General features: G+C 44.4%; 1 long non-coding RNA gene across 45 annotated transcripts in view; it reads right to left on the bottom strand.

Moving 5' to 3' along the window:
• The window catches only part of LOC307181360, a 968,012-nt gene that overhangs the window by 291,861 nt on the left and 653,681 nt on the right, over window positions 1-22,470 (bottom strand). The window contains exon 5 of one of the 45 annotated variants that reach the window (XR_013826554.1): window positions 7,667-7,748. The exons of the other annotated variants lie outside the window; for them this stretch is intronic. This is a non-coding gene — a long non-coding RNA (uncharacterized lncRNA). The remainder of the gene's footprint in view (window positions 1-7,666; window positions 7,749-22,470) is intronic. 45 annotated transcript variants of the gene reach the window in all.

The raw sequence follows: 22,470 nt of genomic DNA, 5'->3' as shown, positions 1-22,470 counted from the left end.
CCTAATTGAAGAAAGCGCAGACTACTGGTCAGAGCATCTAGGCTGGCAGAGACGGTCAGCCTAAGGTGGCCGAACAAATGTGGGGCGGGGTGAAACCGGCCCCCACAGCGTCTCTGCACATCTCTTTCCTGGACCCTTAAAGGTCATTAGAATCTATAACACTTCCAATGCTGGTGCTCAGGTGGACGAGCAGGGAGGCAGGGGTCCTGGGGACAATCAACGTCACCGGGAGGCTGCTGGGGAGAAGCTCTGACCCTCGCCCCAGGGTATGAGGGCTCCCAACTCAGCACTCAGCAGTTACAGAAGAAGGGTCTGCACCCTCAGCACTCCAAGAATGAGGAACGGGACAAAAGGCAGAGGAGGGGTTTGTCCCCAGCAAAGCCCATTAAAAATCCCTGGGAGATAAAAATAGAATCTGGGCAATAAAGTCAAGTCTAACCTTTTTTATCCTTTGTGCTTTGTCTAATTTCACGTGCTCCTAGGGTCCCGCATGCAGAGGTTCCACACCCGGCACTTCAGACCAGATTTCCTAGTGCAGAATGGCTGGGGCGACACCTCAGCTCCTGGGGCCCAGTGCAGACTCCACGATATAGAGCCTGAGCTACAGCCAACCCGGCCCTCGAGAGCTCCGCCGCCTCCCTCCCTCCCACTGACTCTGACAGGATCTCTACACAGCAGCCCAGCCCACAGCCCACGGGGTAGTGCATGCTCTCACCTCTCCATTCTCTGATCAAAATATAAAGGTTCCTTTGCTTGTGAACCAAACTCAGTCTCGATCTGTTGGCCCCAATGACACTGGGCAGGGGGACACTTGTTGGGGTCCACTCTGGAGGATCAGTAACAGAAATTGAGACTATTGTAACCTCAATGAACAGATGTGTGAGCCAAACTGTAGTTAACATAGAACAGTGTATAAGGCTCGGGTAAAATAAGATGTTTTTAACACTTCCATTTGATATTTCCATCACTTTTTATAAGCAAGTTCAGTGAAAAGGTTTGTCTTATTTGTCAGGTCAATATTAGAGAAACGAAGTGATTTCTTTCCAAGGATGTACAGCTAATAATCTTGGTTAAACCTTCAATCTTGTTTTAAATGCTTTTCCATTGAAAATGATACCTCTCTTTCAGCTCCCCCATTTCTGAGAAGTATAAAATCTTATAATTTATTATTACCAAAGGGGAAAGGTGGGAGGAGGGATAAATTAACAGTTTGGAATGAACACATACACACTGCTATGTATAAAATAGATCATCAACAAGGAACTACTGTATAGCACAGGGAACTACACTCAACATTTTGCAATAACCTATAAGGGGAAATAATCTGAAAAAGAATAGATATTTTTATTGACATCATCTATCAATGACAGTTAAAGTGTAGCCTAAGGGAAGCTGGTGGTGAGTGCTTCTGACCCTGAAGACTTCAATCATCTAAAGTTTGGACTCTGCCTACTTCCCAAGGCCCTTAATGAACATATGTGTAGCCGTAGCTTAAAAACTTCCCCAGTTTGGGTTTCGGGGAGACACTGATTTTGAAAAAGCCCTGGTGTTCTCCTTACATGAATGGGACTCTTCCTACTGCTAAAACATGTCTGTCACACCCAGAGGATGGTATACCGTCTGATCGGGAAGAGTTTGGAAAAGGCATCTCATCTCCTCATCTCCTGGTGCTCGGGTTCACCCCTCCAGCGTCTTTACTAACAGTCTCCCCACTTGGAGATGTCAGCACTGTCAACATCCTGTTGCGTACAGTTTGGAATTTGTCCAGAGGATGAAGCGGAAGGATGAGGAACAATGAGAGACAAGTCCTAGGTGTTCAGACAGGCACATGTCACTCTAATTTCCAATCAGGAAGACGAATTGACCAAAGGCTAGGGTTGCCCATGGAAACAGTATAGGGCTTGAGGAAATCCCGCTGCTTTGTGGCCAGTTCCCATAAACACGAGTTGAACAATGGAACTCAGGGGCAGTAAAATTCACAAAACTGCAGAGTTGAAAATATCCATCACTGAAAAATGTCTTGAGGAAAGTCAGAGAAAAGGACTTGTAAGCAAGGGAGAATGGCAGGAAAGGGATTTGAGGAGGTAGAAAGGACTCGCCATTAAGCACAAGAAAAGGAGCTGAACATTGCCAACATTGCAGTTGGCCAAAAAGGGTGTATGCGTTCTTTTCTGTATATATTCAAGAAAAGGGCATACACTTTTTTAGCCAACCAAACAGGTGGGCACTGGAAGTCAATACTACAAAAGATATCACTTCGCATCAGTCAGAAGAGCCATCCTCATAAAGCGTAAACAACAGAAATGCAGGACAGGGCAACGAGAAGAGGGAGCCCTGTGAGACTTATAGTGGAAATGTATATTGCCAACGGCCATTCTGGAGAAGTGTATTGTGTTTACTAAAGCATCTAAAAAATGAGCTACAGAGCATAGGGCACTTGCACTCATGGGCGTATATCTTGGGAAAAACAAAAATCGAGAGGACACAGGCACCCCAATGTTTACCCCCTCTCTGTTTAAAAGATCCTCGACTAGGATATAACTTAAATGTCTCTGGAGGGAAAAAATGGATAGAGATGTGGTACTTAGGTAGAGTGGAATATTATTCAGCCTGGAAATCAATGAAATATGGCCAGTTGTAACAACTCCGGAGGAGTTACGTATGATCATTCTAAGTGACAGAATTCAAAAAGAAAAAGACACATATCATAAGATATCACTTAAAGGTGGAATCCAAAATGGCTACACATGAAATAAATTACAAAACAAAAACATAGTCAAATATGTAGAAAACACACATAAGGCTGCTAAACGGGAAAGGTGGGGAGGGGTGAGGCATCATCCAGGAGGTTGAAATTAGCAAAGATACCATTCCAAATACCAAACTGATAATCAACAAGGCCTACACGGTAGCTAAAAGAACTGCACTCAGCACACTCAAGTCACCGGAAAAGAATATATACGACTGGTAAGAATCTGAAAAAGAATTTATTGATGTCTCTCTGTACGCGAATCAAGTGGATGTACAGCAGCAAGAAACAGAGCTTTGAAAATCAGCTGTAACAATATAGTAATAAATTGAAAAAAATAAACGACAGAGAGACAGAGAAAACCTCTTACAACTTTTCCTCAGGGACGGTGATGCAACATGGATTGAACACATCTAGACCCACAGCAGGATGAGACATAAGGCTGGAAACTGTTTGCGCTAAGAGAAATGTGAGGTTGGGTGAGGAAATGCACACCCTTTAAAGTAATACTACCTGGTACCCATTCAATGGGTCCCAAATCTGCAGGTTCAAGGGATCTTCCTACAGCTAAAACATGCATGGAAAACCCAGAGGACTGTACACCATGTGATCGGGAGATGTGTCTAAAATGCACCTCATTTATCCTCTCCTGGTGCTCCTGTTCACCATTCCAGCCTCGCTACTTAGAATCTCCCCACTTGGAGAATCAGCACATTTAAACTTCTGTTTCACACATTTTGCAAATTGTGAGGAGGATGAACGGGAAGAGGGGGAACCAATGAGAGAAGAGTTGTAGGGGTTTGGACGGGCACATATCACTCTAATTTCCCATTAAGAATAAGAATTAAAGAAAGGCTCAGCCTGCCTCACCGGAGCCAAAATAGGGCCTGAAGCAATCCTGCGGGTTTGAGGCCAGCTCACAAAAGAGCAACTTAAAAAATGGAGCTCAGGGTCACTGCAATTCACAAACCTGCAGAGTTATAAATGAAAACTAACGTCCAAAAATATGTTGAGGTAAGGCAAAGAAGAGGATCTGAATGCAAGACAGAATTGCAAGAAACAGATTTCAAGAGATAGATTGGACTCGTCTTTAACGCACATGAAAAGCGGCAGAATTTCGACAATGATGCAGTTGGCCCAAAAGGGCGTATGCGTTTTTTCCTGATTATATCCAGGAAAAAACGCATACGCACTTTATGGGCAACGAAGCAAGCAAGCAATGCAAATGTGCACAACAAAGAAGTCTCACTTCCCACCGGTCAAAAGGGCCATCCTAAAAAATTGTAAAAACCAGAAATACAGGACAGGCCATGGAGAACAGGGAGCCTTTATACGCTGATGGGCAGTGTGTGAACTGCCGAGAGCCACTCTGGAGAAGTGTATGGTGGTTCCTAAATCATCTAAAAAACAGAGCTACAGAGCATAGGACACTTCCAATCATGGGAGTATATCTAGGGAAGTCTAAAAATCAACAAGACACAAGCACACCACAGTTTAGGGCTACTCTGTTTACAAGAACCTCAACTTCAGTACACCTTAAATATCCCAGGAAAGAGAACAATGGATAAAGAAGATGTGGTACTTATGTACAATGGAATATCTCTTCACCATGAAATCAATGTAATAAGGCTAGTAGAAGGATAAAGAGTGGATTTAGGTCCGATAATACTACTTGAAATAAGTCAAACAGAAAAAGAAACATATCATAAGATATCACTTATAGAGGGAGGGTAAATATGGCTGCACAAGAAATGAATTACAGAACAGAACAGTGTCTCACATTTAGAAAACACACTTATGTCAGCTTAAGGGGAAAGGAGAGGTGGGGTGATGCATAAAACCAGAGTTTGAAATTAGCACAGATACCGTTCAATAAACCAAATAGGTATTAGACAAGATCTACACCTTGCTCAATGAACAGGCCTCAACACACCCTATACACCGCAGAGAAATATATCTGAGGAATAAGAATCTTAAAACCCATGTATTGATATATCTCCATAAGGGAATCAAGTGTGTGCAGAGCGGCACAAACACAGCAGTGAAAAGGAGCTAAACCCCATTATAGAAATAAATTTTAAAAACAAAACGCTGAAACAATGAAAGAGAGAAAAATTCTTACAAAATTCGCTCAGGGGCTGTGATGCAACCTGGATTGACCACATATAAACCCACAGCTGGATAAGACATAAGGCTGGACACTTGGGGCTGACAGGATTGGTGAGCTTTGGTGAGCAACTGCCGAAAGTTTAATGCAATACTTCATGCTACTCAGTCCAAGGGTCCCAACACTCCAGGTTGAAGGGAATCTTCCTACAGCTAAACCATGCTTGGGAAACCCAGCGACTGGTATACCATATGATCGGGAAAGGTTTCTAAAACGCACCTCATTTTTCCTCTCCTGGGGCTCCGGATCGACATTCCAGCCGCTTTATTAACAACATCTCCACATGGAGTCAATGCCTTTAAGTTCTGGTATCCCACAGTCTGCAGTTAGTGCAGAGGATGAATGGGAATAGGGGGAACCAGTGAGAAACTAGCTGTAGCGGTTTCAATGGGCACATGTCACTCTAATATCACATCAGTAAGAAGAATTAACCAAAGGCACAGCAAGGTGCCCCAGAAGAAAAATAGGGCTTCAAGGAATCCTGTGGTTATGGGGCAAGACCACAAAAATAAGAGCTAAAAAATGGAGCTAAGGGCCACTGCAATTGAAAAACCTGCAGAGTTATAAAGGCCAACTATTTTTAAAAAATATATTGAGGTAAGGCTATGAAGAGGCATTGAAAGCAAGGCAGAATTGCAGGAAACCGATTTCAGGAGGTAGACTGGAATTGCATTGAAAGCATATGAAGAGAGTCAGAAACTCGACAATGATGCACTTGGCCAAAAAGGGCGTATGCGTTTTTTCCTGAATATATTCAGGAAAAAACGCATACGCCCTTTTTGGCCAACCAAGCAAGCTTGCAAAGGAAATCTGCACTACAATGAAGTCTCACTTCCACCCGGTCAAAAGGGCCATCTGAAAAAAGTGTAAAATCCATAAAGGCACGACAGGCCATGGAGAACTGGGAGCCTTCTTATGCTGATGGGCGGGATGTAAATTGCCAACAGCCATTCTGGAGAAGTGTATGGTGTTTCCTGAAACATCTAAAAAACAAAGCAACAGAGCCTAGGGCACTTCCACTTATGGTCCTATAGCTTAGGGAAATTAAAATCAAAAAGACACAGCCACCCCAAAGTTTGGAACGGCTCTGTTTACAAGAACCTCGTTTACGGTACAAGTTCAATATCGCAGAAAGTGAAAAATGGATAAAGAACTTGTGGTACTTACGTACAATGCAATATCACTCAGCAATGAAATCTATGTCATCAGGCCCGTAGCAGCATAATGAGTGGATTCAGGTATGATGATTCGAACTGAAATAAGTCACACAGAAAAGAAACATCATAAGGTATCACTAATACACAGAATGTGAACTTGGCTACACATGAACTGAATTACAAAACAGAACAGTGTCTCAAGTTTAGAAAACAAACTTACGCTTGCTTAAGGGGGAAGGTGAGTTGGGGTGCTGCATAAAACCAGAGATTGAAATGAGCACAGATAAAGTTCCTTAAGCCAAATATGGAATAGACAAGAGCTACTCCTTGCTCAACGAAATGGACTCAACACCGCATATTAAACGCCTAAGAATGTACCTGACTAGTAAGTATCGTAAAACCTATGGATTGCTATGTCTCCGAAAGAGAATCAAGCGTGTGTACAGGGGCATAAACGCAGCAGTGATAGGATTGGAGAGGTTCGGTGAGAAAATGAAGACCCTTAGAAGTCATATTGCATGGTACCCATTACACGGGTCTCAACTCTCCAGGTTTAAGGTATTCTTCCTTCAGCTAAAACATGCATGTGGAACCCCGAGTATGATCAACCGTGTGAACGGGAGACGTGTTCAAATATGTCTCACTTTTCCTCCCCTGGTACTCGGGTGCAACATTCCAGACGCTTTACTAACACTCTCCCCACTTGGAGAGTCAGCGCCTTTAACCTCCTGTTTGGCCCAGTTTGCAATTTCTGCAGAAGATGAACAGGAATAGCGAGAACCAATGAGAGACTAGCTGGAGGTGTCTGGATGGGCAAATTTAACTCTCATTTCCCACCAGGAAGAGGAATTAAGCAAAGGCTCAGCGTGCCGTGCCGGAACCAGATTAGGGCCTGAAGCCATCCTGCGGTGTTGCGGCCAGGTCACAAGAAAGCGAGTTGAAGAAAGGAGCTCAGGGGCACTGTAATTCACAAACCTGCAGAGTTATAAATGACAGCTATCGTCCAAAAATAGACTGAAGTAAGGCTGCCAAGAGGACTTGAAAGCGGGGCAGAATTGCAGGAAACCGATTTCAGGAGGTAGACTGGAATTGCATTGAAAGCATAGGAAAAGAGGCAGAACGTCCACAATGATGCACTTGGCCAAAAAGGGCGTATGCGTTTTTTCCTGAATATATTCAGGAAAAAACGCATACGCCCTTTTTGGCCAACCAAGCAAGCTTGCAAAGGAAATCTGCACTACAATGAAGTCTCACTTCCCCCCGGTCAAAAGGGCCATCTGAAAAAAGTGTAAAATCCAGAAAGGCAGGACAGGCCATGGAGAACTGGGAGCCTTGTTATGCTGATGGGCGGGATGTAAATTGCCAACAACCACTGGGGAGAAGTGTATGGTGTTTCCTGAAACATCTAAAAAACAAAGCAACAGAGCCTAGGGCACTGCCACTTATGGTCCTATAGCTTAGGGAAATTAAAATCAAAAAGACACAGCCACCCCAAAGTTTGGGACGGCTCTGTTTACAAGAACCTCGTTTACAGTACAAGTTCAACATCGCAGAAAGTGAAAAATGGATAAAGAAGTTGTGGTATTTACTTACAAAGCAATATCACTCAGCAATGAAATCTATGTCATCAGGCCCTTAGCATCACAATGAGTGGATTCAGGTATGATGATTCTAACTGAAATAAGTCACACAGAAAAAGAAACATCATAAGATATCAGTAATACACGGAATGTAAACTTGGCTACACAGGAACTGAATTACAGAACAGAAGAGGGTCTCAAATTTAGAAAACCAACTTATGCTTGCTTAAGGGTAAAGGTGAGTTGGGGTGCTGCATAAAACCAGAGATTGAAATGAGCACAGATAAAGTTCCTTAAGTCAAATATGGAATAGACAAGAGCTACTCCTTGCTCAACGAAATGGACTCAACACCGCATATTAAACGCCTAAGAATGTACCTGACTAGTAAGTATCGTAAAACCTATGGATTGCTATGTCTCCGAAAGAGAATCAAGCGTGTGTACAGGGGCATAAACGCAGCAGTGATAGGATTGGAGAGGTTCGGTGAGCAAATGAAGACCCTTTGAAGTCATATTGCATGGTACCCATTACACGGGTCTCAACTCTCCAGGTTTAAGGTATTCTTCCTTCAGCTAAAACATGCATGTGGAACCCAAGTATGATCAACCATGTGAACAGGAGACGTGTTCAAATATGTCTCAGTTTTCCTCCCCTGGTACTCGGGTGCAACATTCCAGACGCTTTACTAACACTCTCCCCACTTGGAGAGTCAGCGCCTTTAACCTCCTGTTTGGCCCAGTTTGCAATTTCTGCGGAAGATGAACAGGAATAGCGAGAACCAATGAGAGGCTAGCTGGAGGTGTCTGGACGGGCAAATTTAACTCTCATTTCCCACCAGGAAGAGGAAATAACCAAAGGCTCAGCGTGCCGTACCGGAGCCAGATTAGGGCCTGAAGTCATCCTGCGGTGTTGCGGCCAGCTCAAAAGAAAGCGAGTTGAAGAAAGGAGCTCAGGGGCACTGTAATTCACAAACCTGCAGAGTTATAAATGACAGCTATCGTCCAAAAATAGACTGAAGTAAGGCTGCCAAGTGGACTTGAAAGCGGGGCAGAATTGCAGGAAACCGATTTCAGGAGGTAGACTGGAATTGCATTGAAAGCATAGGAAAAGAGGCAGAACGTCCACAATGATGCACTTGGCCAAAAAGGGCGTATGCGTTTTTTCCTGAATATATTCAGGAAAAAACGCATACGCCCTTTTTGGCCAACCAAGCAAGCTTGCAAAGGAAATCTGCACTACAATGAAGTCTCACTTCCCCCCGGTCAAAAGGGCCATCTGAAAAAAGTGTAAAATCCAGAAAGGCAGGACAGGCCATGGAGAACTGGGAGCCTTGTTATGCTGATGGGCGGGATGTAAATTGCCAACAACCACTCGGGAGAAGTGTATGGTGTTTCCTGAAACATCTAAAAAACAAAGCAACAGAGCCTAGGGCACTTCCACTTATGGTCCTATAGCTTAGGGAAATTAAAATCAAAAAGACACAGCCACCCCAAAGTTTGGGACGCCTCCGTTTACAAGAACCTCGTTTACCGTACAAGTTCAATATCACAGAAAGTGAAAAATGGATAAAGAACTTGAGATACTTACGTACAATGCAGTATCACTCAGCAATGAAATCTATGTCATCAGGCCCTTAGCAGCATACTGAGTGGATTCAGGTATGATGATTCTAACTGAAATAAGTCACACAGAAAAAAAAACATCATAAGATATCACTAATACACGGAATGTAAACTTGGCTACACAGGAACTGAATTACAGAACAGAACAGGGTCTCAAATTTAGAAAATCAACTTATGCTTGCTTAAGGGGAAAGGTGAGTTGGGGTGCTGCATAAAACCAGAGATTGAAATGAGCACAGATAAAGTTCCTTAAGTCAAATATGGAATAGACAAGATCTACTCCTTGCTCAACGAAATGGACTCAACACTGCATATTAAACGCCTAAGAATGTACCTGACTAGTAAGTATCTTAAAACCTATGGATTGCTATGTCTCCGAAAGAGAATCAAGCATGTGTACAGGGGCATAAACGCAGCAGTGATAGGATTGGAGAGGTTCGGTGTGCAAATGAAGACCCTTTGAAGTCATATTGCATGGTACCCATTACACGGGTCTTAACTCTCCAGGTTTAAGGTATTCTTCCTTCAGCTAAAACATGCATGTGGAACCCAGAGTATGATCAACCATGTGATCGAGAGACGTGTTCAAATATGTCTCAGTTTTCCTCCCCTGGTACTCGGGTGCAACATTCCAGACGCTTTACTAACACTCTCCCCACTTGGAGAGTCAGTCCCTTTAACCTCCTGTTTGGCCCAGTTTGCAATTTCTGCGGAAGATGAACAGGAATAGCGAGAACCAATGAGAGGCTAGCTGGAGGTGTCTGGACGGGCAAATTTAACTCTCATTTCCCAACAGGAAGAGGAAATAACCAAAGGCTCAGCGTGCCGTACCGGAACCAGATTAGGGCCTGAAGCCATCCTGCGGTGTTGCGGCCAGCTCAAAAGAAACCGAGTTGAAGAAAGGAGCTCAGGGGCACTGTAATTCACAAACCTGCAGAGTTATAAATGACAGCTATCGTCCAAAAATATACTGAAGTAAGGCTGCCAAGAGGACTTGAAAGCGGGGCAGAATTGCAGGAAACCGATTTCAGGAGGTAGACTGGAATTGCATTGAAAGCATAGGAAAAGAGGCAGAACGTCCACAATGATGCACTTGGCCAAAAAGGGCGTATGCGTTTTTTCCTGAATATATTCAGGAAAAAACGCATACGCCCTTTTTGGCCAACCAAGCAAGCTTGCAAAGGAAATCTGCACTACAATGAAGTCTCACTTCCCCCCGGTCAAAAGGGCCATCTGAAAAAAGTGTAAAATCCAGAAAGGCAGGACAGGCCATGGAGAACTGGGAGCCTTGTTATGCTGATGGGCGGGATGTAAATTGCCAACAACCACTCGGGAGAAGTGTATGGTGTTTCCTGAAACATCTAAAAAACAAAGCAACAGAACCTAGGGCACTTCCACTTATGGTCCTATAGCTTAGGGAAATTAAAATCAAAAAGACACAGCCACCCCAAAGTTTGGAACGGCTCTGTTTACAAGAACCTCGTTTACAGTACAAGTTCAACATCGCAGAAAGTGAAAAATGGATAAAGAAGTTGTGGTATTTACTTACAAAGCAATATCACTCAGCAATGAAATCTGTGTCATCAGGCCCTTAGCAGCACAATGAGTGGATTCAGGTATGATGATTCTAACTGAAATAAGTCACACAGAAAAAGAAACATCATAAGATATCAGTAATACACGGAATGTAAACTTGGCTACACAGGAACTGAATTACAGAACAGAACAGGGTCTCAAATTTAGAAAACCAACTTATGCTTGCTTAAGGGGAAAGGTGAGTTGGGGTGCTGCATAAAACCAGAGATTGAAATGAGCACAGATAAAGTTCCTTAAGCCAAATATGGAATAGACAAGAGCTACTCCTTGCTCAACGAAATGGACTCAAAACCCCATATTAAACGCCGAAGAATGTACCTGACTAGTAAGTATCTTAAAACCTATGGATTGCTATGTCTCCAAAAGAGAATCAAGCGTGTGTACAGGGGCATAAACGCAGCAGTGATAGGATTGGAGAGGTTCGGTGAGCAAATGAAGACCCTTTGAAGTCATATTGCATGGTACCCATTACACGGGTCTCAACTCTCCTGGTTTAAGGTATTCTTCCTTCAGCTAAAACATGCATGTGGAACCCAGAGTATGATCAACCATGTGAACGGGAGACGTGTTCAAATATGTCTCAGTTTTCCTCCCCTGGTACTCGGGTGCAACATTCCAGACGCTTTACTAACACTCCCCCGACTTGGAGAGTCAGTCCCTTTAACCACCTGTTTGGCCCAGTTTGCAATTTCTGCGGAAGATGAACAGGAATAGCGAGAACCAATGAGAGGCTAGCTGGAGGTGTCTGGACGGGCAAATTTAACTCTCATTTCCCACCAGGAAGAGGAATTAACCAAAGGCTCAGCATGCCGGGCCGGAACAAGATTAGGGCCTGAAGCCATCCTGCGGTGTTGCGGCCAGCTCACAAGAAAGCGAGTTGAAGAAAGGAGCTCAGGGGCACTGTAATTCACAAACCTGCAGAGTTATAAATGACAGCTATCGTCCAAAAATAGACTGAAGTAAGGCTGCCAAGAGGACTTGAAAGCGGGGCAGAATTGCAGGAAACCGATTTCAGGAGGTAGACTGGAATTGCATTGAAAGCATAGGAAAAGAGGCAGAACGTCCACAATGATGCACTTGGCCAAAAAGGGCGTATGCGTTTTTTCCTGAATATATTCAGGAAAAAACGCATACGCCCTTTTTGGCCAACCAAGCAAGCTTGCAAAGGAAATCTGCACTACAATGAAGTCTCACTTCCCCCCGGTCAAAAGGGCCATCTGAAAAAAGTGTAAAATCCAGAAAGGCAGGACAGGCCATGGAGAACTGGGAGCCTTGTTATGCTGATGGGCGGGATGTAAATTGCCAACAGACACTCAGGAGAAGTGTATGGTGTTTCCTGAAACATCTAAAAAACAAAGCAACAGAACCTAGGGCACTTCCACTTATGGTCCTATAGCTTAGGGAAATTAAAATCAAAAAGACACAGCCACCCCAAAGTTTGGAACGGCTCTGTTTACAAGAACCTCGTTTACAGTACAAGTTCAACATCGCAGAAAGTGAAAAATGGAGAAAGAAGTTGTGGTATTTACTTACAAAGCAATATCACTCAGCAATGAAATCTGTGTCATCAGGCCCTTAGCAGCACAATGAGTGGATTCAGGTATGATGATTCTAACTGAAGTAAGTCACACAGAAAAAGAAACATCATAAGATATCAGTAATACACGGAATGTAAACTTGGCTACACAGGAACTGAATTACAGAACAGAACAGGGTCTCAAATTTAGAAAACCAACTTATGCTTGCTTAATCGTAAAGGTGAGTTGGGGTGCTGCATAAAACCAGAGATTGAAATGAGCACAGATAAAGTTCCTTAAGCCAAATATGGAATAGACAAGAGCTACTCCTTGCTCAACGAAATGGACTCAACACCGCATATTAAACGCCTAAGAATTTACCTGACTAGTAAGTATCTTAAAACCTATGGATTGCTATGTCTCCGAAAGAGAATCAAGCAAGTGTACAGGGGCATAAACGCAGCAGTGATAGGATTGGAGAGGTTCAGTGAGCAAATGAAGATCCTTTGAAGTCATATTGCATGGTACCCATTCCACGGGTTTCAACTACCCAGGTTTAAGGTATTCTTCCTTCAGCTAAAACATGCATGTGGAACCCCGAGTATGATCAACCGTGTGAACGGGAGACGTGTTCAAATATGTCTCAGTTTTCCTCCCCTGGTACTCGGGTGCAACATTCCAGATCCTTTACTAACACTCTCCCGACTTGGAGAGTCAGTGCCTTTAACCTCCTGTTTGGCCCAGTTTGCAATTTCTGTGGAAGATGAACAGGAATAGGGAGAACCAATGAGAGACTAGCTGGAGGTGTCTGGACGGGCAAATTTAACTCTCATTTCCCACCAGGAAGAGGAAATAACCAAAGGCTCTGCGTGCCATGCCGGAACCAGATTAGGGCCTGAATCCATCATGCGGTGTTGCGGCCAGCTCAAAAGAAAGCAAGTTGAAGAAAGGAGCTCAGGGTCTCTGTAATTCACAAAGCTGCAGAGTTATAAATGACAGCTATCGTCCAAAAATATACTGAAGTAAGCCTGCCTAGAGGACTTGAAAGTGGGGCAGAATTGCAGGATACCGATTTCAGGAGGTAGACTGGAATTGCATTGAAAGCATAGGAAAAGAGGCAGAACGTCCACAATGATGCACTTTGCCAAAAGGGCGTATGCGTTTTTTCCTGAATATATTCAGGAAAAAACACATACGCCCTTTTTGGCCAACCAAGCAAGCTTGCAAAGGAAATCTGCACTACAATGAAGTCTCACTTTCCCCCGGTCAAAAGGGCCATCTGAAAAAAGTGTAAAACACAGAAAGGCAGGACAGGCCATGGAGAACTGGGAGCCTTGTTATGCTGATGGGCGGGATGTAAATTGCCACCAGACACTCGGGAGATGTGTATGGTGTTTCCTGAAACATCTAAAAAACAAAGCAACAGAGCCTAGGGCACTTCCACTTATGGTCCTATAGCTTAGGGAAATTAATATCAAAAAGACACAGCAACCCCAAAATTTGGGACGGCTCTTTTTACAGAAATCTCTTTTACGGCACAAGTTAAATATCCCAGAGAGCAAATAATGGATAAAGAAGTTGCGGTACTTCTGTACAACAGAATACCACTCAGCAATGAAATCTATGTCACCAGGCCCGTTCCAGCATAATGAGTGGATTGAGGCACGATGATTCTAAGTGAAATAAGTCACACAGAAAAAGAAACATCATAAGGTATCACTAATACACGGAATGTGAACTTGGCTACACATGAACTGAATTACAAAACAGAACAGGGTCTCAAGTTTAGAAAACCAACTTATGCCTGCTTAAGGGGGAAGGTGAGTTGGGGTGCTGCATAAAAGCAGAGTTTGAAATTAGCACAGATACCGTTCCATAAGCCAAATATGTAATAGACAAGAGCTACCCCTTGCTCAACGAAATGGATTCAACAATGAGGTATCACCTCACACCTGGTAGAATAGGTATCATTGAAAATCTACAAACAAAAAATGCTGGAAAGGGTGTGGAGAAAAGGAACCCTCTTCCACTATTGTTGGGAATATAAATTGATACAGTCATTATGGAGAACAATATGGAATTTCTTAAGAAACTAACAATAGAATTACCATATGATACAGCAATCCCAGTACTGGACATATACCCAGACAAAACCATAAATCAAAAAGAGTCATTCACCGCAATGTTCATTGCATCACTATTTACAATATCGAGGTAATGGAAGCAACCTAAATGCCCACAGACAGAGGAATGCATAAAGCTGTGGTACATATATAAAATGGAATATTACTAAGCCATGAAAAGGAATGAAATTGGGTCATTTGTAGAGACGTCGATGGATCTAGAGACTGTCATACAGAGTGAAGTAAGTCAGAAAGAGAAAAACAAATCTTGTATATTCATGCATATATGTGGAACCTAGAAAAACTGTACAGATTAACCATTTTGCAAGGCATAAATAGAGCAACAGATGTAGACAACAAACGTATGGACAACAAGGGGGGAAAGCTGTTGGGGGGGGTGGTGGTGGGAGGAGTTGAGAGACTGGGATTGGCATGTATACATTTATATGTATAAAATAGATAACCAATAAGAACCTGCTGTATAAAAATATAAAATAAAATTCAAAATTAAAAAGAAGTAAAATTTAAAAAATAAAACAGAAAAAACAATTATTCCCTGCACATACATGTATTTATATGAATAAATTATTTCCATGCTTATATCTGTAAATACAAAAAAGAGGAATAAAATCTACCTTGAACCAAAAACGAAAAAGAGAAAAAAAACACAGAACCCACCAGTTACACAGAGGAAAACCGTATCAGGGCACTTGCTCCAGTTGTAAACAATTCTGAAGTTGGTCAGTGGTGGGGAATCGTCTCCCATTCAGCCAGCAGCCCCCACGCAACAAGCGTCCTCATTGCAAAGCTGGGGCACCGTGCCGAGGCATCTGTGAGTAAACGTGAGCTGAGCCCCAGGCCAGTTGCTGCTGAACTATTCCCACCCGTCCCAGGTAAAACACCTGAATATATACAAGGACTTGAAAGCCTAGAGGAAGGGCCATAGAGCCACACGAGTGACAGCATGCCGGCCGACTTGGTGCCTGCAGGCCAGCCAGGATGGTCCTGGCCCTGGGTGCTCTTCTGGAAGATTTCCATTTCCCTGCCTGAGATACCCGTCCTGTCCCTGCCCCCATTGCTTTTTTCCTTCCTCACCTCTGCCCAGGGAGAAATTCCAGCAGCAGGTATGGGTGACACATCCTCTTCTTTAGCAGGTGGCAGCCTGGCAACTGCTGCAGAAAGTCCAGCAGAGCCCCACTCACACTGGGCCACCCACAAAGCCGTGGCCTCTCACTCCCTCCCACCAGCCCAGCCCCGAGACTGCTGACAGGGCAGAGAAAATGGCGTCAGGCACGGCTGCAGGGGCTCTTGCTGCCTGGAGTGGTATTTATATTGATCTCAACCCAGGCACACCTGGGGAGGGCTGGCCGGCACGGCAAGGCTGCCCAGGTCAGCCAATCATCACCCCTCAGGGGCTCACAGTTGCAGAAAATGGAACTTGCTGAACCGGCCAGGTCCAAGGAACAGGTGTGGGCTCCTGAGAGTCAGGATAGACAAGGGGCTGCAGCTTTGGCTTGTTTTCTAATCATTTTATCTGGCCCATGAGTGGGAGACAACTTCAAGAAAACCCTCTCCTAATGAGAGGAACCCAGGAGTCAGGCAGAGGAGGGGTGGGTGGTGGTTGGAGACAGAGGCCTGGTGCCCCGGGTGCAGTGGAAGTCTCTGGAAGACCAGGTGGAGGGAGGCCTCACGGAGTGATGCCCAGGGTCACAGACCTGTCGCAGCTGCTGTTTGTTAGTTCAAGTCCTGCTCTGAGGTGCTCTGTGTCAGCTCTGAGCGACAGGTGAGCTGGGGGTGCTCTGCAATGAGGGCTATGTGCACGGTTCCTGTGTGCCCAGCCCTGCCACGGTACCTGCAAGGGTAGCTCTGTATCCTGGGAGGGGCCTGACCACGAGAGCCCCGTGGGCTGGGGTGGGGGTGGGGTACCTGCCCAGGTGAGCTCCATATTCTGGGATTGGTCTGACCACGAGAGCCCCATGGGCTGCTGGGGACCTGGTAAAGGATGTCAGGACAGTCAGTGAAGCCACCGAGGATATACCTCCAGTTGCTCCTAATTCCTACACCCTGCTGGTCATTCTACCAACCACCAGGACATGGTATTCTGTATTAGTCTTCAATGATGCCTTCTTTTGTATTCCATTAGTCCCAGAGTCACAAGAAATTTTGGCTTGTGAGTGGCAGGACTCCACATACAACTAAAACAATACTTCCGGGCCGTCTGGCCCCAAGGGTGCAAAAATTCCCACACCATCTTTGGGGAAAGCTTAGCTAAAGACCTAAAAGTTCTACCTCTGGAAAAGGAAACCCTCCTTCAATATGCAGACGACATTCTGATCACCAGCCCTACTAAGGAGGCCTCTGAACTACCAAGCCAATAAAGGATAGAAGTTGTCCAAGAAAAAGCTCAAATATCACAGACTGCGGTGACCTGCCTGGGCTTCATTCTCACAGAAGGTCAGAGAAGCCCATCCCAGGAAAGGGAAGAAACCATTTTCAGCCTTACCCCTTTCTAAAACTAGAAGACAGCTTAGGGGTTCCTGGGGAGGCCAGGGTTTGCTGCTTCTGGATCCCTAACTACAGTCTACTAGCTGGGCCTCTATATGAAACACTGAAAGGAAAAGATGATGATCCTTTTGAATAGAATCCAGAAGTGGCCTTTCAAGAATGGAAAGAGCAGTCAATTCAGACCCTTGCCCTGGAACTCCCTAATTTAGCTAAACCCTTTGACCTTTACATTCCCGGTGAAAGGTGAATCGCCATTGGAGAATTAGTGCAAAAACTGGGACCGCTTGAAATGGAACAATGCAAGAATGCCATCCAGGTAGGATAAACTACGGTCACTAAGGGGCTTGGCCCACTGCCACATCTGGCCAAGATACTGGCGGTATCTAAAAACCTGGAAATCAGCAGCCCAAAAGGCCACCTCCCTCCTAAGGGAAAAGGACCCCACGTGGTGATCCTAACCACCAACCATGCCCTGAAGTTGCAGGGTTCGCTCCGTGGGCACACCGACCTCGAGTGAGGAGGCCCTCCAACTCCAACATCCAGAGGGATAACCGGGGGCAACAGGGCACCATGACGACTCGTGTGAACATCACTTGACCTGGAGTTTCTCTCATAAAACAACAAGAGTGTGTCCCAAAAGAGTAGACTACTGCTTGCAGGACTTACTGCACCCAGAGGGGAGCTAATAATCTTGGCGGGGGAACAGTATACCACACTGTCACCATAGAAAAGCCTACAGACACCGTGATGATGGTGGCCAATAAGACCGGCTGGACTCCTGTTTACTTCAAAAGGCTGTTGACTCAGTAGCCATCATGGTCCTTGGTCACCACTGACCCTGGACTGTCTGGGAGTTGAGCGGGCAGGGCTCTGACACCTGGTGCTGTTTGTACGCTAATTCAGGGGCCTAATTGAAGAAAGCGCAGACTACTGGTCAGAGCATCTAGGCTGGCAGAGACGGTCAGCCTAAGGTGGCCGAACAAATGTGGGGCGGGGTGAAACCGGCCCCCACAGCGTCTCTGCACATCTCTTTCCTGGACCCTTAAAGGTCATTAGAATCTATAACACTTCCAATGCTGGTGCTCAGGTGGACGAGCAGGGAGGCAGGGGTCCTGGGGACAATCAACGTCACCGGGAGGCTGCTGGGGAGAAGCTCTGACCCTCGCCCCAGGGTATGAGGGCTCCCAACTCAGCACTCAGCAGTTACAGAAGAAGGGTCTGCACCCTCAGCACTCCAAGAATGAGGAACGGGACAAAAGGCAGAGGAGGGGTTTGTCCCCAGCAAAGCCCATTAAAAATCCCTGGGAGATAAAAATAGAATCTGGGCAATAAAGTCAAGTCTAACCTTTTTTATCCTTTGTGCTTTGTCTAATTTCACGTGCTCCTAGGGTCCCGCATGCAGAGGTTCCACACCCGGCACTTCAGACCAGATTTCCTAGTGCAGAATGGCTGGGTCGACACCTCAGCTCCTGGGGCCCAGTGCAGACTCCACGATATAGAGCCTGAGCTACAGCCAACCCGGCCCTCGAGAGCTCCGCCGCCTCCCTCCCTCCCACTGACTCTGACAGGATCTCTACACAGCAGCCCAGCCCACAGCCCACGGGGTAGTGCATGCTCTCACCTCTCCATTCTCTGATCAAAATATAAAGTTTCCTTTGCTTGTGAACCAAACTCAGTCTCGATCTGTTGGTCCCAATGACACTGGGCAGGGGGACACTTGTTGGGGTCCACTCTGGAGGATCAGTAACAGAAATTGAGACTATTGTAACCTCAATGAACAGATGTGTGAGCCAAACTGTAGTTAACATAGAACAGTGTATGAGGCTCGGGTAAAATAAGATGTTTTTAACACTTCCATTTGATATTTCCATCACTTTTTATAAGCAAGTTCAGTGAAAAGGTTTGTCTTATTTGTCAGGTCAATATTAGAGAAACGAAGTGATTTCTTTCCAAGGATGTACAGCTAATAATCTTGGTTAAACCTTCAATCTTGTTTTAAATGCTTTTCCATTGAAAATGATACCTCTCTTTCAGCTCCCCCATTTCTGAGAAGTATAAAATCTTATAATTTATTATTACCAAAGGGGAAAGGTGGGAGGAGGGATAAATTAACAGTTTGGAATGAACACATACACACTGCTATGTATAAAATAGATCATCAACAAGGAACTACTGTATAGCACAGGGAACTACACTCAACATTTTGCAATAACCTATAAGGGGAAATAATCTGAAAAAGAATAGATATTTTTATTGACATCATCTATCAATGACAGTTAAAGTGTAGCCTAAGGGAAGCTGGTGGTGAGTGCTTCTGACCCTGAAGACTTCAATCATCTAAAGTTTGGACTCTGCCTACTTCCCAAGGCCCTTAATGAACATATGTGTAGCCGTAGCTTAAAAACTTCCCCAGTTTGGGTTTCGGGGAGACACTGATTTTGAAAAAGCCCTGGTGTTCTCCTTACATGAATGGGACTCTTCCTACTGCTAAAACATGTCTGTCACACCCAGAGGATGGTATACCGTCTGATCGGGAAGAGTTTGGAAAAGGCATCTCATCTCCTCATCTCCTGGTGCTCGGGTTCACCCCTCCAGCGTCTTTACTAACAGTCTCCCCACTTGGAGATGTCAGCACTGTCAACATCCTGTTGCGTACAGTTTGGAATTTGTCCAGAGGATGAAGCGGAAGGATGAGGAACAATGAGAGACAAGTCCTAGGTGTTCAGACAGGCACATGTCACTCTAATTTCCAATCAGGAAGACGAATTGACCAAAGGCTAGGGTTGCCCATGGAAACAGTATAGGGCTTGAGGAAATCCCGCTGCTTTGTGGCCAGTTCCCATAAACACGAGTTGAACAATGGAACTCAGGGGCAGTAAAATTCACAAAACTGCAGAGTTGAAAATATCCATCACTGAAAAATGTCTTGAGGAAAGTCAGAGAAAAGGACTTGTAAGCAAGGGAGAATGGCAGGAAAGGGATTTGAGGAGGTAGAAAGGACTCGCCATTAAGCACAAGAAAAGGAGCTGAACATTGCCAACATTGCCAACATTGCAGTTGGCCAAAAAGGGTGTATGCGTTCTTTTCTGTATATATTCAAGAAAAGGGCATACACTTTTTTAGCCAACCAAACAGGTGGGCACTGGAAGTCAATACTACAAAAGATATCACTTCGCATCAGTCAGAAGAGCCATCCTCATAAAGCGTAAACAACAGAAATGCAGGACAGGGCAACGAGAAGAGGGAGCCCTGTGAGACTTATAGTGGAAATGTATATTGCCAACGGCCATTCTGGAGAAGTGTATTGTGTTTACTAAAGCATCTAAAAAATGAGCTACAGAGCATAGGGCACTTGCACTCATGGGCGTATATCTTGGGAAAAACAAAAATCGAGAGGACACAGGCACCCCAATGTTTACCCCCTCTCTGTTTAAAAGATCCTCGACTAGGATATAACTTAAATGTCTCTGGAGGGAAAAAATGGATAGAGATGTGGTACTTAGGTAGAGTGGAATATTATTCAGCCTGGAAATCAATGAAATATGGCCAGTTGTAACAACTCCGGAGGAGTTACGTATGATCATTCTAAGTGACAGAATTCAAAAAGAAAAAGACACATATCATAAGATATCACTTAAAGGTGGAATCCAAAATGGCTACACATGAAATAAATTACAAAACAAAAACATAGTCAAATATGTAGAAAACACGCATAAGGCTGCTAAACGGGAAAGGTGGGGAGGGGTGAGGCATCATCCAGGAGGTTGAAATTAGCAAAGATACCATTCCAAATACCAAACTGATAATCAACAAGGCCTACACGGTAGCTAAAAGAACTGCACTCAGCACACTCAAGTCACCGGAAAAGAATATATACGACTGGTAAGAATCTGAAAAAGAATTTATTGATGTCTCTCTGTACGTGAATCAAGTGGATGTACAGCAGCAAGAAACAGAGCTTTGAAAATCAGCTGTAACCAATATAGTAATAAATTGAAAAAAATAAACGACAGAGAGACAGAGAAAACCTCTTACAACTTTTCCTCAGGGACGGTGATGCAACATGGATTGAACACATCTAGACCCACAGCAGGATGAGACATAAGGCTGGAAACTGTTTGCGCTAAGAGAAATGTGAGGTTGGGTGAGGAAATGCACACCCTTTAAAGTAATACTACCTGGTACCCATTCAATGGGTCCCAAATCTGCAGGTTCAAGGGATCTTCCTACAGCTAAAACATGCATGGAAAACCCAGAGGACTGTACACCATGTGATCGGGAGATGTGTCTAATATGCACCTCATTTATCCTCTCCTGGTGCTCCTGTTCACCATTCCAGCCACGCTACTTAGAATCTCCCCACTTGGAGAATCAGCACATTTAAACTTCTGTTTCACACATTTTGCAAATTGTGAGGAGGATGAACGGGAAGAGGGGGAACCAATGAGAGAAGAGTTGTAGGGGTTTGGACGGGCACATATCACTCTAATTTCCCATTAAGAGTAAGAATTAAAGAAAGGCTCAGCCTGCCTCGCCGGAGCCAAAATAGGGCCTGAAGCAATCCTGCGGGTTTGAGGCCAGCTCACAAAAGAGCAACTTAAAAAATGGAGCTCAGGGTCACTGCAATTCACAAACCTGCAGAGTTATAAATGAAAACTAACGTCCAAAAATATGTTGAGGTAAGGCAAAGAAGAGGATCTGAATGCAAGACAGAATTGCAAGAAACAGATTTCAAGAGATAGATTGGACTCGTCTTTAACGCACATGAAAAGCGGCAGAATTTCGACAATGATGCAGTTGGCCCAAAAGGGCGTATGCGTTTTTTCCTGATTATATCCAGGAGAAAACGCATACGCACTTTATGGGCAACGAAGCAAGCAAGCAATGCAAATGTGCACAACAAAGAAGTCTCACTTCCCACCGGTCAAAAGGGCCATCCTAAAAAATTGTAAAAACCAGAAATGCAGGACAGGCCATGGAGAACAGGGAGCCTTTATACGCTGATGGGCAGTGTGTGAACTGCCGAGAGCCACTCTGGAGAAGTGTATGGTGGTTCCTAAATCATCTAAAAAACAGAGCTACAGAGCATAGGACACTTCCAATCATGGGAGTATATCTAGGGAAGTCTAAAAATCAACAAGACACAAGCACACCACAGTTTAGGGCTACTCTGTTTACAAGAACCTCAACTTCAGTACACCTTAAATATCCCAGGAAAGAGAACAATGGATAAAGAAGATGTGGTACTTATGTACAATGGAATATCTCTTCACCATGAAATCAATGTAATAAGGCTAGTAGAAGGATAAAGAGTGGATTTAGGTCCGATAATACTACTTGAAATAAGTCAAACAGAAAAAGAAACATATCATAAGATATCACTTATAGAGGGAGGGTAAATATGGCTGCACAAGAAATGAATTACAGAACAGAACAGTGTCTCACATTTAGAA

The sequence above is a fragment of the Stenella coeruleoalba genome (genome assembly GCF_951394435.1).
Source record: "Stenella coeruleoalba genome assembly, contig: scaffold_118, whole genome shotgun sequence".
NCBI lineage: Eukaryota > Metazoa > Chordata > Mammalia > Artiodactyla > Delphinidae > Stenella > Stenella coeruleoalba.
This window is presented reverse-complemented; position numbering and strand designations above follow the sequence as displayed.